The following is a 17,124-nucleotide window of genomic DNA, read 5'->3' on the forward strand; positions in this document are numbered from 1 at the left end:
ATCTTAAAAATTATATTTTACGACTGCATTGCGATAAGGACGCATCTACAAATATTATACATGAAAACATTTTCGCCCAACCTGGTTTGGCTCAGTGGATAGAGCATCGGCCTGCGACTGAAGGGTCCCGGGTTCGATTCCGGTGAAGGGCACATTCCCGGAGTGCGGGCTCGATCCCCAGTAACGTGCATGCAGGAGGCAGCCGATCAATGATTCTCTCTCATCATTGATGTTCTCCCTCTCTCTCTCCCTCTCCCTTCCTCTCTGAAATCAATAAAAATAGGCCCCCGGCACCGAGCCAGCTATGGTTACCTGAGAAGCTGGCCCTGGAGAAAGGCCTGGCGATGGGGAAGCAAGTTGGAGAGGCTGGGCCTGAGCAATGCTGCTCCGCAAACGATGGGTCCTGGGGGAGAGAAGGGTGGAGAGGAGGACCTGCTATGGGTGGCCAGTTGATGAGGATGAGACAGGGAGAGAAGAAGCGTCAAGTGGCAACGAGGGCATTGGAGGGCTGTATGACGTGCGGGACATAATCCAACCCCTCTGTCTCTCCCATCGACTCTGAAATTCTTAGTAGGATCTCCACTGCTCAACCAGGAATGTTGAATTTAAAAAATAAAAACAAAATCAGGAGATTGTATTCCATGATGCCTAAAGTCTTTCTGTTCCCACTCTATTAGGCTTTTCACCACAAGTATTTAAATACTATTCCACAGTGCCAAAAGCTGCTTCCTGTCCCAGAGGAAACTCAGTCATGTAGGAACTAAGGAAGGCCTTTGAGGAACCTGATTGCTTGCAAAGATGCATCACTGTCCCATGCTGCGGACGTCTGCAGGCAGCACCTCCCACGAGCAGGCCACGCGTGCTCTGGCCACGTACCGCACGGTCCCAAAGGTTTGTGTTTTTCCGTCTTGGATAGCTGCATCCCACACCCAATACCTTTAGCCATTTCTGTTCCGCGGACGTGAACGAATGCTGACAACTGAAAACGAACATGTGAAGTGCTACGTTTTCTCTGTGGGGCACAGAATTCTTTGTAGTTCGATGTTCATAAATCCTGCACTTTGGACTATTGGGTACTGATGCCCCCAAATCGCTTTCACTCATCAGGGGCAGCCAAGTGAACATCCCCAGCTTGGCTGGGCTTTCTCCAGCCAGCAGTCCTGTTTCAGCATTATCACCATTTGCTCCCCAGAGCTTAGGCCTTGTTTGAGTATTTCATTCATTTCCCCCTTCGATGCATACCAATTCCCTACATAAAAAAGCAATTCATCTGTTTTGTTCACTGGTATTATCCAAATTCCAATTATTTGAGCTTTGGCATTGGGTCTCAATATGGAGAATAGGAACATGGGTAATGTAGTCTCCACGTGCTTACAAAATATTTAGGCTGACTTTGTAACCTGGCATTCAACTAGCCAATCTTTTTTATTTTTTAAAATACATGTTTTATTGATTTCAGAGAGGAATGGAGAGGGAGAGAGAGGTAGAAACATCAATGATGAGAGAGAATCATTGATCGGCTGCCTCCTGCACGCCCCACACTGGAGATTGAGCTTGCAATCGGGCATGTGACCTGAATGGGAATTGAACTGAGCCACGCCAGTTGGGCCAACTAGCCAATCTTTATTCTGGAGCTGGGCTGTTCAATACAATAGCTGCTAGCCACGTGCAACTATTTAAAGTTACATGAATTAAAATCAGTTCAAATAAAAAAAAATTTTTCAAATTCTGTTTCTCAGTCACACTAACTATATTTCAAGTGATCCACATAGCAACATGTGGCTGGTGGGCCCTTATTAGCACAGATACAGAATGGGTTGTCATCACAACAGGTTCTACTGGAAAGTGTTGCCTGAGGCTGGGTCAGCTGCAGTTCTTTCACCACTATGTCCCTTATGCCTGACACAGGCTCTGCCTGATGTAGTAAACGCTCTAATAAATGCTTAAGGAACTAAGATTCTTCATCTCTAAACATGGGAACAGAATGTGTTCCCAAGAAATACTGAATTAGACAAGGAAAAACTAAAAAACACAAAGAAAAGTTATACTGGGAAAATTGTTCCCATAAACAAAAACTAGAATTCTAGTGTTACCACACACAAAAAAAACCAAAAACCTAACCCTAGACGCCTCTTTGTGAAAGCAGAAAGCGAACGAGACTGTGGCTCAAAATTTACATCCATGAGTCATTTACAATATTATTAGACAGACAAGGTTACCAAAGACAATATAAGAATAACACGACAGCAATTGTAGTGGCAGTAATAATAACAACGATGGGGATATTGATGACAATATGCAATATAGAGCATTTCCCATTTCCATAACTCTTTTATATCTTGTCTATGAATCTCACAAAACTTTTGTGAGGTTGGAAATCTTATGCCCATTTTATTGATGGGGAAAAAAGAGGATCAGAGGAGACTCGGTGACTTGCCTAGAATGACTCAGCTGGTAATATCTGGGCTCAGACTTTGCTACTCCAGGTCTTTCTCCTCTCTCTCAGTCCCTATACTATGCCCTGGGCTATTCCTACTTTCTATCTGTGCCATTAAATGAATTGCGATCCCTTAACAAAAGCAGACCTATACTTCCAGTGCCCCAGAAGGCCAACTAATCGATTGTCCTCCTTAATAATAATTTTTGGCTTCTGCAATATTGAAAGGCTAATCTTTGGTAACCATAAGCTCCAGCAATCATTATTAATTTATCACCCAAGAAACCATTTGTTCTGTGAATTATCAATCTCCAACAGTGGTTCTGAAGCTCAAGCATGATATACTGTGCTCTGGGTTGCACAGCTGCTTTGCATTTTGAATTCTTTATTTATAGAACAAGTCAAATTAATAACTCAAAAATGTTGTTTCAGGCAAAGTAATGGACACACAATAAAACTATTCATTTCCTAAAAGGTCACTCCAGGAGATGCATACATTGTTTAAAAGCCTACCAACAATGCTATTATTCCTTCCAAAACTGAAAATGTATAATAAGCAGTTAGAGCACATATCTGCCCCCGAGACCCCAGGCTAATTTAAAGTACAATCACAAGGCAATCAATCATCCTCCAAAATTACTTCATTTTCCAAACTGTTTACACTTTTTAAGTTACAAATCCACTTTCTGCTATTTCAACTCACGATTTACAACTACAGATTTAGACCAGTTGGCAAGCAGCCAAGCGCTAGTCATGAGGGAACTAATGATATGAACAGATCAGTGTTTTATAAAGGAGAAAAGCGCATGTAAATTTCCAGTGTGTCTGCAAGTAATCAAGGCACTGCTGACTATAAATGAGACCGTCTCAAATTTATTTTAGGAGAAATATCTTAAAGCTGCACTTTCTATCCAGGCCAAAAAAAGCCTTTAGGAGGAACTCTGAGATTACTCAAATTATTGTAAATAAACAGTTATGTGGACAATATGGAAAGAATAGTGAAATAAGCGACTTATTTCAATAAGCGACTCATTTCAACATTCCTGTCCCACATGCCCTTATCGTGATTTCTGGAATGCTAGAGTTAATGGAAAGGGAGAAAAAAAACATCTCTCTCTCTCTCTCTTTCTCTTTTAAAATTGCTCTTGTTAACTGTAGCAGCAAATCTTGTTTGTTTTAGTAGCCAAAAATGCTCTGAATTTAAAAAGAAGACCCTGGGGGGGTACTGTTTTAAATTAAATATGATCTTTATTGTTTCATTACCAGGACACGGCCACATAATCACTTTGTGTTATTTGCACAAATAATGTAGGGTGCTCATTGTCTTGCAGAAATAATTACTCTAGTCTATCATATCCCGCTCGGTATCAACCCCCCACCCCCACCCCACCCTGCTTTGCTGTCACCAGGCATGTGCATTAGCTCCGGAGGCTAAATTTAGCCAAAGTTTCATGTGTTCTTCCATGTTAAAGAGTAGAGCCAAGTAAGCATATTCACATGCGAGGATGCCTTGGAGAAGCTCAAAATAGACTCTCAGTATATACATTGCAGAAGTCCACTCACCGTGATTGATATTTTAGTTAGAGAATCATTACATGACTAAACTCAATTTTATAATTGGATCAGGCCAGATACAATAAACCAGCGCTGACTGCACTGCGAAAGCATCCTACATCTTAAAACTATCTGTAATCATAAATCAACCTAATTATTTGAAATACTGTCATGAAGTGGGGAAAAAAAAGGAATTAAAATAAACTAGCTGCCTGAATATCTCATTTTATTTTCTAAGGACCAAAGCTTTTTGCTGGCCTTCAAGCCCAGCCCCACTGTGGCTGGTAAAACTGTATTCTTTAGATAAAACTGTACACACAGAAAATCAATAACAAAGATGAAAAGCTTCTCTCCTCCCTGTTTATACACCAGCATCTGGTACGTGTGCGTGTGTGTGTGTGTGTGTGTGTGTGTGTGTGTGTGTGTGTGCGCCTGTGTGCCTGTGTGTTAATTTAACTGTACTCAAAATAATGATCTTCAGGAACCTGGAGAAACACACATAGGCCTATTTTATTAACACTTCCATTTATCCTTGTTCTTGTTGCACTCAAAAAAAGCCACTAAGAGTGGAATGAATATTTCCAGTTCTGAGTAATTTCATAACAAGCTCCCTGGCGCTTCTGATATCACCATTGTGACATCATCAGGATAAATGCTCATTGGCTGCAACAGCCTTTCAGATTAACCCTTTCAAAGATGTCCCAGCCTATCATTGGTGAGTTCTTTAATGTGGGTCCCCTATTTTCACCTGTGAGAGCACAGAGAGAATGGGGAAGAACAACGCCCACCCCAATACACACACACAGGCATAGCGCGGAGCTGGGAAAAAAGGCAGGGGCTGTGTGTCTGCCACTGGAAGGATGGTGTAAATACGGTCCCCAAAGGGCGACTGTGAGAGGTTCTGGCAGGTGGAGAAGGGAATAGTCAGGGGCTCTCTTAGAGTGGGGTTGTTTTTCCTAATTATAGTGGGAGAACTGGAAATAGAATTCTGGGTATAGGAACATGTTCTACACACAAAGTACAAGTCTGCCCAAGATTGGCTATATCTGAATTTTCCCAGCTTCTCTTGAAACTTAATAATGTACTTTTTATTTTATATTGGCTGCAGCAATGCCAAGCATTGAGGGATTTTCCAATATACATGATATCCTAATTCAACTAAAAATGTTCTTTATAATTTAACCAATCATACTCCAAAAATGTTCTTTACAATTTAACCTAGCAAAATCTCAGCATTTGCTCTCACCTTTGACCTCACAAGTCTCACTTCTAAGATTTTACCCTAAGGAAACAATTGAGATACAAACAATGATATAACTCCAAGGAGGTTCCTGAGAGCACTGTTTATCATAGTCAAAAGGGGAACAGCCAGATAAATTACAGCACTTCCGTATAATAAAATATAGGAGAGTCCATTACTAAAAATGATACTGAAGATGACTATCAGTTATGTATAGAAGAGCATATTAGTAAAAAATAAAGTCTGATATAAAACTGACTGAAGATGACTATCTGTTATGTATAAAAGAGCATATTAGTAAAAAATAAAGTCTGATATAAAACTGAAGATCCTGTGTAAATAAAATACCCTCACATATAAGGAGACAAAAAGAAAGGAGTGATTAAGACAATAAATACTAACAGCAGTAAGCTTAGCATGATGTATTATGGGAAACTTAAATGTTTTCTTCCCATTTTCATTTTTTGTATTGTCTTAACATGATAGGCATGCATAACTTGCAATAAAAGAAAATAAGCATCATTGAAAGAGATGAAGGCAAAATGTGGACACAAAGAAAGAACATGATTCCCTGTCAATTCTCCAGTGTTGGATGGCCCAGATATTTAATCAGACCTTTTTGAAATCATACACCTAACTTTTATGTTTTTGTAACTCTGGTATATCCCCCTTGACAAACCTAGTAAGATGTTGACAATTCAATAAACATATTTAGTTAATAATAATGATAAAACAGCTGTACCAAACTAAGGGGGAAAATTGGTCTTAGGTTTACATACCACTGATATATATATATATATATATATATATATATATATATATATATATATATATATTGCTGCTGGTATCTTCATGCAAAATATTATTTTTAACATCTTGCATTAGTGTGTACATTTGTTAATAACTGATAAAGCAATACCGATACATTATTAATCACACCCACAGTTTACATTAGAGTTCACTCTCTGTGTTTTAGTTCTGGGTTCTGCCAAATGCCTAATGTCATATATCCACCATGACAGTATCATCTAGAATGCTTTCACGGGCTATCTATGCTTAATTGAGGTCGCAAATTTCCTTCTAAAAACACATGTTGACTTCACATTGTTAGAATGGACACAAACATAACAACCCTCAGCACAGTCCAAGGTACAAAGAAAGCTACATAGTCTCAGCAAAATTAAACAATCTTTTCTTTTTCTTTTTTTTTTTTTTTTTTGGTGCCAGTTCGAAGGTTGGCTGTGAAAAGAGATAAAACTCTGGGATCAGCTAGTCCTTTTCTCTGAAACATGAGGAGGAGGTGGAGGAGGAAGGTCCACTTAAATTTCCTCCTTCCCCAGCCTTCAATTCAGAATTACTCTTCAATTACAAGACAGAATGTCAAGATATAATAAACTGAACTGAAAAAGGGAAAAGAAAACATGCTCTTTTTATTTTTTCTACAAATGAGGTTCAGAGCTTTTGCCCATTAAAGTACACCAAATATGTTTCTCTCAAAAATTCCAGCCAAAAGGCAAGGTGCCAAACACACTTAACAGATAAATCACTATTCCAAGGTCTCTTTTGCTCTCCCCCCTTTCTTTTTTCTTTTCTTTCTTTTTTTACACACACACACACACACACACACACACACACACACACACACTTTAAAGCAAACTGAACACCCCTCCCTCTCTTCCCAATCTACTCCCAGAAAAATAAACCAAAGGAAACAATTACTTTGTTGAATAATGCATTGTTTAGGGGAAAAGTCACATTAAAATAAGTTCTACCTTCTTCATCAGAGATTAGCATTTCATATCTTGGGATCAAGCCATTGTCCTGTACACTATGTATAACTTACTGTAGTTAATTTATCACTCAGGCCACTGTAAACTAGGAGGGAGTTTGTAAACAAAAATGAATCACAGGTTTCATTTTTTGTATCCTTTTCAAACTGGAAGACCTAGCAGTTTCCTGTTCCAACATACAAAATAATATTGCTTCTATCAACCTCCTCAGCACTCTTGCCAGCAGTTTCCATTTAATTAAACTGACAGCAAAACAGGGCCTTTCACTAATGGGATCCAGACCATTTTTCCTTCAATGTAAATTCTCAGGCATGAAATTACATCTGAAACAGACACAATAATCCTCCTATATCTTCAACATACATTTCATCTACGATAACAATTCCTTTGTCTATATTACAGTGTGTTTTAAATTTCAGTCAACCGTGTTTTAACTGGAGTTCTCAAGCATTATGCAATTTGAGTTCACCTTAGCATTCCTACAATGCCCTGGCTATATCTAGCCATAGATGATGGTTAAAGGTCAGATGCCAAAGGCTAAAGTCCACAGCAGGGAGGAACACTTATAAAATGAATGAATTATGTTTCTGGTTGCACCCTTGTTCTTAAAGTCAATTTATTTAAGTAAGAGCTTTTTCATCAATTGCTGACTGTCAGTAAATAAAAGCTATCGGCATTTATAAGTACTATCTGAGCTTCATGTTACAAGTCAGGGTTTCAAGTATTTCAATGTAAGGAATCAAGGCAGAATATATAGATTAAGTGCAGCTTGGAGATGTGATCATATTAACACAATTCGTGGATGGGCTAACTATTATTTTCTGCTTCGATATTAGTCACTTTTCTGATAATGGCAAGCCATAATATATGCTTAAAACTTGACTCCAATTCTTTAAGTGTAATTACAAAAAAACACACAAAAACGTCTCCTTATTGGAGGCATCCATTGAAGAAAGGAAGTCTTGTCAGATAATTTAGCATGGAAATCAAAACTTTAGGGCAAAAAAATATCCAAAGAATCATAAGACTTTTTCTAAACAAAATTAAATCATCTAGTAAATTGATGGGGAAAATGTTGATTTTTTTCCCAATTGTGAGACAATAAAATAAAACATGATGATTCTCATGTGAAAATTGGTTGGGTCAAATGTCATTAAAACACTGAACTTATTTCACACTCAGGGCAAATCTAGAAATCAGCAATGCGAGGTGTATGGAAATATAAATAATCTGAAAAGTGATTAAGGGTAAATCCAGTCCTCTTCAACATCATGATGAAATGGCAGGTCCCATGGTGTGGTTTGTCCAGCTATCAGGAAAAGACCAATTTCAATAAAGGAAGAAAGTTTTGTTGTAGATTATTGCCCTGACCACTCCCGCCCCCCTACACACACCTGAAAAATAAATAATGGTTTGCAGGCAGACAATATTTTAGGTTCATTTCTAGGTCCATATTTAAAGGGTTCCTGTCCTACTTAACCATCCCATAAAACTGGCAACTCTTGATAATTGGTGAATCAAAAAAGAACCCTAAGAGCTTAATAAAACAAAGAAACGGCTAGAAAATAAGCATTTTAGGACTTGCTAAAAATCATATCTTTCAATATAAAAAATAATGCCATTGTTCTTTTGGAAAATACCAAGCAAAGCACTTTATTTTGGGGGAGGAGGGGCTGCAGAGCAGTGAAGAAACTGTCTTCAGAATATCCTGACAGTCTCTTTGAAAATGAAACATTTCATTTATACAGCAGAAGACAGTTGTGGCAAGATTAGAAATCATTTCAAATCTCCCAGGCAATCAAAATACAGTCTTTTCATGCGGATGGAAGGTCTCTTGTTTTACAGAAAATGCTAAATAAACAATTCTATGGGCAGAAATGTGAAAGCAATTTATTATTGTTCTATTCACTTTGGTTAAAATTTTAGAAACCACATGAAGCCTATAAATAGAAGCTTTTCTTTGTCTTTGGGATGTTGAAAGCAGTTTCTCTTAGGTCCAAGGCGAAGAGGCAGGAAATTATTGCTTTTTCTCCACCGAGGAGTAACACACCAATACAGACAATGCCTAAAAAATGGATTCTTTAAGAACACTGTATATGGGGAGAACTGCAAACCTGTCCACTTTTTCTGAAAAATCAAGGGCATTGTGATATTAATGAACTATATTGTGGAGTTTTCTTTTTTATTTTAGCCTTGGGCAGCTTAATTACTTATGACAATACTTTATATTAGATGACCAAAAGGAGTATAGAATTGTACCAGTAATAGTCCATAGAAACAGGATACCTTGGAAGGGTTCACTAGACTTTGGAAAAGAAATACAAATTCTGTAGTGATTGTTATAGGGTTGGGAGAACCTAAGTAACAGTTGGCCAAATTCAGATCCATAAACACTTAGTTAAATTTGGAAATAGTGTGCTTAACCAGAAAGGAGACATTATGCAAAATGATTATTTCTGGGTCAGTGTTTTTTAAACTGAGTTTTGCAGCCCATCAGTAGGATTACAAAACTTATTAGGTGGGCTGCAACCAATATTTTTAAAAAGTGAAATAGAATAGGAAAGAAAAATCCTACAGTGCATCATTCATAGTAGGAGAAGTCCTGTTAGGTAAAACAACTGGTTCAAATAAATAAATTTATATATTTACCAGTATATCTGTACATTTACACACTTACTCATATACATGTATAATATAAGTATTTGTGTGTGTATACTAGCTCACCATGTTAAATTTTCTATGATTATTATTACTGAACATTAGATTTTAGATGTATTCAGATACTTATAAATTCTTTCCTAGGTAATTTTCATGAAATGGGCCATCCCTAACACGGCCATGCAATAAGCAAATTGATATGTTCAAGAATCTTTTTAAAAAGCTAAAGTCCATATGCATAATCCAAGGACACAGACAATAGTGTGGTGAAGACCTGGGGGTGGGGGTGGGGTGAGGTGAGCAGGCCAATGGAGGAAAAAAGGGGACATATGTAATACTTTCAACAACAAAGATAAATTTTATTTTAAAGCTAAAGTCTAATAGAGCCTGAGTATATTAGACTTTAGGCCCTTATGTATTTACTAAACTAATGAGTGAATAAATATAAGAATATATAAACAGGTGGTTATCTACATGAATACAAGCATATCTAAACCAAAAGGTTACATGGACTACTCCTGGGCCTAGCTCCCCTTTATTACATGGAGCTATACTTCCAACACCTTGTCAAATGAAATACCAGCATCATTCTCCTGTTGTAAATGGCATAGATACCAGTAGTAACAGAGACATTAACACAGGCCACAAAGGAAATCTGTGAAGGCTTTGTCTACATTCTACCGAAACATCTGCTTGGAAGGGGAAAAACTGAGTTAAATGTTCAGGCAGTTTGTCTGCACAATATAAATCATCTAGCAGAAAGATGAACATTTATCCATCAACCAGCTCTGTTTATCATGGTATAAGAAAACACATGGATGAAAGAAAAGGCCCTTTTTTGCATTACGATACGTGACGCGTATATATGAACCATCATCTTACCTAGGTCCACTGTGTGATCTCACACCACTTATAGCCCCTTTATTTATGTACAAAGAATTGTGGTTGTGGCAGAAGGGAAAGCAAGGTAGACACACAATTCACTAATGGCCAATGGATCCATCAGAACTTTGCTAACTCTGAACTAGCAGCTCTGGATGATACAAACAGCCACCAGTAAGACAACTTCTTTTTTGTAAGACACTTGGAGTCAAGTTAGGAAGATATACCTTAAAAAGAAATTTAAGTAGGAATCTGATCACATGTAAGCAATAATCATGGTTTGTGTTTATATGATGGTGGCTTGTTTTAATCAACTACTTGAGTCAAGACAGGATATTTCTCAAACTTGCAGATGACACTGTTGGAAGATATAATGCAAATGTTTAAGAGTCAAGATGAAAAGCCTCTTAAAAGGCTGAAAATTGGCTGGAAGCAAGTAATGCTAAATGTAATAAGGGAAAATTCAGTCTTAAACTTAGTTTAAAAACTGTTGTATAAGAACGGGAGGGTGATGGCCCATCTTAACAACATTTCATATAAAAAAGATACATTTTTCTTAGTGAACCAAAATTTCTAAATGAGTCAAAAGAAAGTACTTCATAATACTGCAGACAGTATTTTCAAATGGACTTTGATTCACTAATTAAAGCACACCAACAGAAGAGGAGTATAAAGAATACTCCTGGCCATGGTGGCTCAGTGGCTGAGTGTTGACCTGTGAACCAGAAGTTCATGGTTCAATTCCTGGTCAGGGCACATGCCAGGGTTGCGAACTTGATCCCCAGTGTCAGCCAATCAATGATGTTTCTATCTCTCTCTTCCTCTCCCTTGCTCTCTGAAATAATAATAATAATAATAATAATAATAATAATAATAAAAAACATTTAAAAAAAAGAATACTCTAGGTTGATAGCACCAGGGATGTTTAACCTAGAAATAAAAAGATGTCAGAATGACCAAGATTTCAGGAACTCTTGAAAGCAACGTGAAAACTGCCTTTGAAGTATCTAAAAGATTTCTATGTGGGAGAAGAGTTTATATCCTTCTCTTGTGGGGTTTCTTAAGGAAACTGGTCCCAATGGGTCAATGTGGCAGAGCCATAGCATTGGGTCCAATATAAAAAACAAAGAACTTCCTAAAATTCAGAGACTGTCAACAACAACAACAAATCCATAGCTAAGAAAAAGAAAACTCCATGACTATGTAAGGGAAGTAAACTCAGTATCACTGGAAGAACAATGAAAGGATTATTGTCACGGTTGCCTCTCCTTACCATTCTAAGAATCTTGGACCCGGGAAGGATTCACTGCTGGGAACCCAGGGAGCAGTATGGCTTCTCAGGGAAGAAGGGCCAGAACTGGGCTTTCTACAATCAATTCTCAAATGCATTCCTTGCCCCCACCTCCTCCATTTTTTTAATTTTCTGAACTCTGTATGTACCTAAAAATTATGTCTATATTTGGAATGAAATTGTTTCTTGTTCTCCAAAAGCTGTTGAAAATCAATGATGCATCTTTACAACCACTGGCATCTTAGGATCAAGAAAACATAGTAAATTGGAATGAAACTGTTAACAGTGGTAGCCTCTGGGTGGTGGGACTAGGAATGATTTTTAGTTTTTCTTTTTGCATGTCTTTACTTTCTTGTAATAAAAAAAGATATTACATTTGTAATGGGGAAAAACATTTTAGAAGGATGATTTAGAATTAGATTAGATTTTTATCTAGAAAAGTCCCACTGGTGAAAAATGAAAGTGGTGTTTAAATTATGACATTTCAATGTTTCCCAGAGAATATACATAGTTTTCATTGAGCCAAGGCATTTACTTTCGTAGACCGTGAAGAACAACCCATGGCCTCAAATCTAATTTCAACATCAATGACTGAAAAGTTGCCTTTATGTTACACTCCTCAAATATGCCCACATGTTAACATTTTAGTGGGCAATGCTCTACTGACATTCTTTTATTTACTAAAGTAGTTAATCTAAGTTGTAAAACTAGAGCCCTCAGGGACTCAAAAAAAAAAAAAAAGCCATTTTTGTTTTAAATAAGGAAAAAAATGCAACCCGTTAACATTTTTATTTTTTATTTGTCTGCACTGGCCTATGTGCACAAAAGCGGCTCACTTCAGGCAGGCATGTATTTTGACTATCCTGTAGCAATAATTACTAAATACTAACTCATTTACCAGACAAAACAATTGTACTGTCCTTACTTAATTTTCAGTGGAGGGTGAAGATTTATTATTTTATCCCACTCTCTGGGTTCATAAACTGGATTTAAAAAATAATTGTTCGTTCCTCTTCTTTAAAATAGTGTTAAAACCTGTATGCACTTAAAATCCTCCTCCCTACAACATCTCACGTGGTGCATATTTGCTATGATCTTTAGAGAAAGATGTACAAAGGAGGTTTAAGTTTGAAATATATAACTGAATATACAATGTTCTTTCAATAAAGGCTGGGCAAGGGTCATAAAACTATAAAAAAATACTCTGCCCCTTTGGACTATAACAGCTAATCATTAGCCATCCATTCGTAATGTTTACCTTTGAGTGTGTTATTTTCTCGTTTTTTCTTCATGGGGACTAACCATTAGTATCCCCCTAAGACTAACAAAAGTACATCCAATGCCTGCTGGCAAATGATTTCTGGCCCTACAGCATTTGCTGGTAGAAAAAGTTAAAGTATATCTAGGCTTATATTCCCATTATTGTTGGGTATTAGCAGCAGCATACATTTTTCTTCCCAAGAACTTTACTCTAACAGGCTTCACATATGATGGTAAAGAAGACACTCCAAATTCACACAGATGACTTACATGCTTGTGAATCAAATTTAGTAAAATACAAAAGTTTTAACAGTGCAACTATCTCAGAATTTTTTTTTTTTAACCAAAGGTGCATACTTGAAATTCATTCTCCATTCAACCTCTCCTCTCTCACCTCCCCCAAAACAAGACTACCCAAAAGTACCATTAACTCCCAAATTAGTATTCTTCTGCATTTTAAAAAGGGAACTTGTTTGCATTTAAACATGGCTATGTAAACAAGGTGTTTGACTTGGGGAGATTTTTCTTCTTGGAGTATTCAAGAGCTGGAGTGAAGCTATTTAAAGAATGGAGTATTCAATTCCTTAGGCCAGATGCTAGTATAAATATGAAACTATGTTCACACTGCAGATGAAACTATTTTTAGTTGGTGCATTTTGAAGAGCACTATTCAGTTAAGCATTGTAGGGTGGGCTTTCAGTAAGCTATGGACAGAATCTTGAAGGATTTTTGCCCCCGTGTTATCGCACTGGACTACAGGGAGCTGGTACACACCACTATGGCCTTACCAGGTGAAACACCAAAAGATTTTCATGCAGGTTAGTAAATAGCCACCTCCAGAGCCCCCCTCTGCAGTGCCCCCTGCCTCCTCCCCCACATCCCTGGATCCTCCCTTGGGAGACCCAAGATCCCCCAGTACCTGGGGGTTAACGCCTGGCCACACCAGGAGTCCCTGGTTGCGGCTCCAGCCCTGACGTGTGTGTCTATTCTGACTAGTGCCTGCCTGTGCCTTACAGTTGTTACTGTGCTGATTGTCACCCTTGACTCTATCCGATTATCCAGTAAGTTGCACTTTGCATTTGATTCTGGAGTTCAAAATTAAGAAAGGTGCAAATCTAAAAGGGATTTGAGAACCACAAAAATGTGTGAAAAATAAAATCATTCTGGGGCAGATCCCGGCAATGTTTTTCACACCAGGCACATCTGTCCCTTCCCGCGAGCTCCGCTTACTAACCGTTGCTAATGACATCCAGTAGGTGTGCTGACTGCATAGGTCATTTTTTTCCCAGTGCCTTACACCTACTAGATACAATCATTGTAAATGCACACAGAAGAAGCTCAAGAAACACCTCGTCAAGGATGATCAAAGTCTCCCGAAACCAAGATACAGGCACAGAAATCAAGAGTGCAGCTAAGAGGCAGCAAGCAATTTCCAACATCCAACACTTGGTGCGCATCATTTTCCGTGGAACTTTCTGTGGGATTGCCGGACTTTACAAAGAATCGTCTTGCTCCTCAAATATCAGATTCTCTGGTCCTGCTGGGCAGTGACGCAGGCCTATAGAGTAGCTGTCAGGCTGGATCCTTCAACTAAAACACTGCTGTGATGTCACCAGGCTGTGGTCCTGGACTCAGTCTAGCTCTCACGGTCCCTCTGTGGCTGTGAGCAAAGCCAAGAGACAGGTGTGGATCGGTACACCTTTCAATGTCTCCGCCATTAGCAGAACAACAAGCATCAAGGTAGAGAAACAAAGTCTAGGCCTGGAATGATGGATGCTTGACTCCTTAGAATCTGAAACAGGAGATAAACAGCCAAACTGGAGACAAAGAGCTGAAAGGCCCAGGACCTTTGCCTGGCTGTCTTTTTTCATTTATACAAAACTCATTCAGAGGAAAGGGACCAGAAATGAAAGCACCAAGAGAGGGAATGGAGGAAATATGTTATTGCTTTTTAAGTATGTATTCTGCTTGTTAAAAGATTCATGCATTATTTAAACCAAGAGCTTAACCTCCTCTAGACAGTCCGTTTATTCCCATTGGCCTTCATGGAAAAGAATTGCACATTTTTTGATAAAACACTAGTTGCTGTCTCCCTCCCACCCCACCAATAAAAAAAATCTAACTGTGGTGCTGAGAACACAGCTCTAAATAGTTCTCAAGGTTCTACCAACATTAGAAACCACTCTAGCTTCTCTTGTGGTTTACTATGATATCACCGAATCCCTGCTATGTATTTATAACCTTGTAAGTCCTAATTACCAATCATTTACTCTAAGACCATAAATGCTTTTTTGGCGACTTAAATGGACAACGAATACTATTGGCAGTTGGTTTAAGAAACTGCTTGGAAGGTAACATTTATCTTACTCCAAACTTCGGAGTTCATTTGTCAAATATTTTATGCTACTATTCTTTTAATGACTCATTTACCTTTAGTCATATTTGTATTCAGAACCGTGGTGTTTCTAGGCAATGGTGCAAGACTCTGCTGAGTTGTTCTTTTCTTTCACAGCAAAACAGAGTTCAGCACAGTCAAATTGAGGATGGTCTTCAGCACACTGATGGTATCAGATTGCTGGCAAACACAGGCAGACATGTTTCTCAAGCCACAAGTCATGTTCTGAGTCTCAAGGTGCCCGTAGAGTCATTAGCAAGCATCCTAACTTAAATGATTAGGAGAGTGGTATGGACGATGAGCCTGTTTCTAGTGCTGCTTCAACTTTTATCAATTATGCAACACAACACAGATGCGAGCCTTCACCTTTGCTTTTTGTGTGCTGCTAAAATATACTCCCTTTTAAAGCATATGTGTTTCCTTTGTTACTAGTTTGAACCCAATGCTTTGTTAGGCAAGGGAGTTGTTCTTATCCAGACAATCCGAAGGATTCAATCTCAGCAAATCAACTTGGCCAGGCAAATTTCTAAAGAAGCCAGTTTTATCCAGGACTCAACTCAATTTTGCAAGGTTACACAATCACTCTTTGGGGGCCATTTGGTAGTAGTAACAATTACCCTTTTCCTTAGCCAATAAAGATCCATGTTCATTCAAAAACTGCCCAGAGTTGAGATTCTTAAGTCCACATCCCCATTCATAAGAGTCCAGGCATCTCAAAGGTAAGAGTCATATCTTCATTCTACTGTCCCTACAGCATCTATTGGTGCTCAGTTAACACCGTAACACACACACACACACACACACACACACACAACACACACACACACACAAAGGGCAGGTGCATGGTGGTTATTTTCAGACTTCACATCTGTGTGGCAGTTACACTTCTAAGCCTATAGATTAATTCAGTGCAACTGGTTCCAGCCCTTCCTAGCCTGCTGTTGACATGAGGCTTGCCACAGCCCAAGCAGGTCTCATTGCTATCAATAACCTCGGCTGGGCCATTGCCCAAGAGAAAAGCCTCAAAGGAAATGACTTAAGTGTGGGTACACTAGTGGTACCCAAGTCAATTTTAGGTGGTACATGGATAAACATATTTTTTTATTTTAAGAATTATGTCTTTAACTTCACTGTTATTTATAGCAAGTGATATGTTTTTCATTTACAGTCATGATATAAAATTTCCTATTACACAAAATTGTTTAAGTGAAAAAGCAGTTAATTTTTTAAAAAATTAAGTAAAATAATAAAACAGGGAGGTATTGATATGACAAAAATTATAATGTTGGTTTGTAAATGACGAAAGCCTAGGATATTCTAATTTAAGGCCTAAGACTTTAATAATGCAACCATTTATCAAGTGCTGTATTGTGCCAGACACTGTCTTAAGCACCTGGAATTCAATATGTTATTAAATCCTACAACATTTCCCTGTGAGGTAGGAATTACTTAGATTTTTAAAAATTGGGGATCCAGGGTTCAAGTCCAGGTCTGCCAAATTTCTACCCTTACATTATGCTGCCTCCAGGTATAAGATTTGAAGCCCAGTCATCCACCCAACATACTATTGAGCACTTACCACATGCCAGACAGTATCTTAGACTAAAGATTGGGATG

At 38.2% G+C, this 17,124-nt stretch overlaps 1 protein-coding gene and 1 long non-coding RNA gene across 3 annotated transcripts in view; one reads left to right on the plus strand and one right to left on the minus strand.

Moving 5' to 3' along the window:
- ARID5B (AT-rich interaction domain 5B) overlaps positions 1 to 17,124 on the minus strand; it is a 181,434-nt gene that overhangs the window by 115,760 nt on the left and 48,550 nt on the right. The gene's annotated exons all lie outside the window — the stretch shown is intronic.
- LOC129152034 (uncharacterized) lies at positions 4,661 to 15,917 on the plus strand. The gene is made up of 2 exons (XR_008558757.1): positions 4,661 to 4,706; positions 15,625 to 15,917. It is a non-coding gene; the product is annotated as an uncharacterized LOC129152034 (long non-coding RNA).

The sequence above is a fragment of the Eptesicus fuscus genome, chromosome 17, assembly GCF_027574615.1.
Source record: "Eptesicus fuscus isolate TK198812 chromosome 17, DD_ASM_mEF_20220401, whole genome shotgun sequence".
Lineage (NCBI taxonomy): Eukaryota > Metazoa > Chordata > Mammalia > Chiroptera > Vespertilionidae > Eptesicus > Eptesicus fuscus.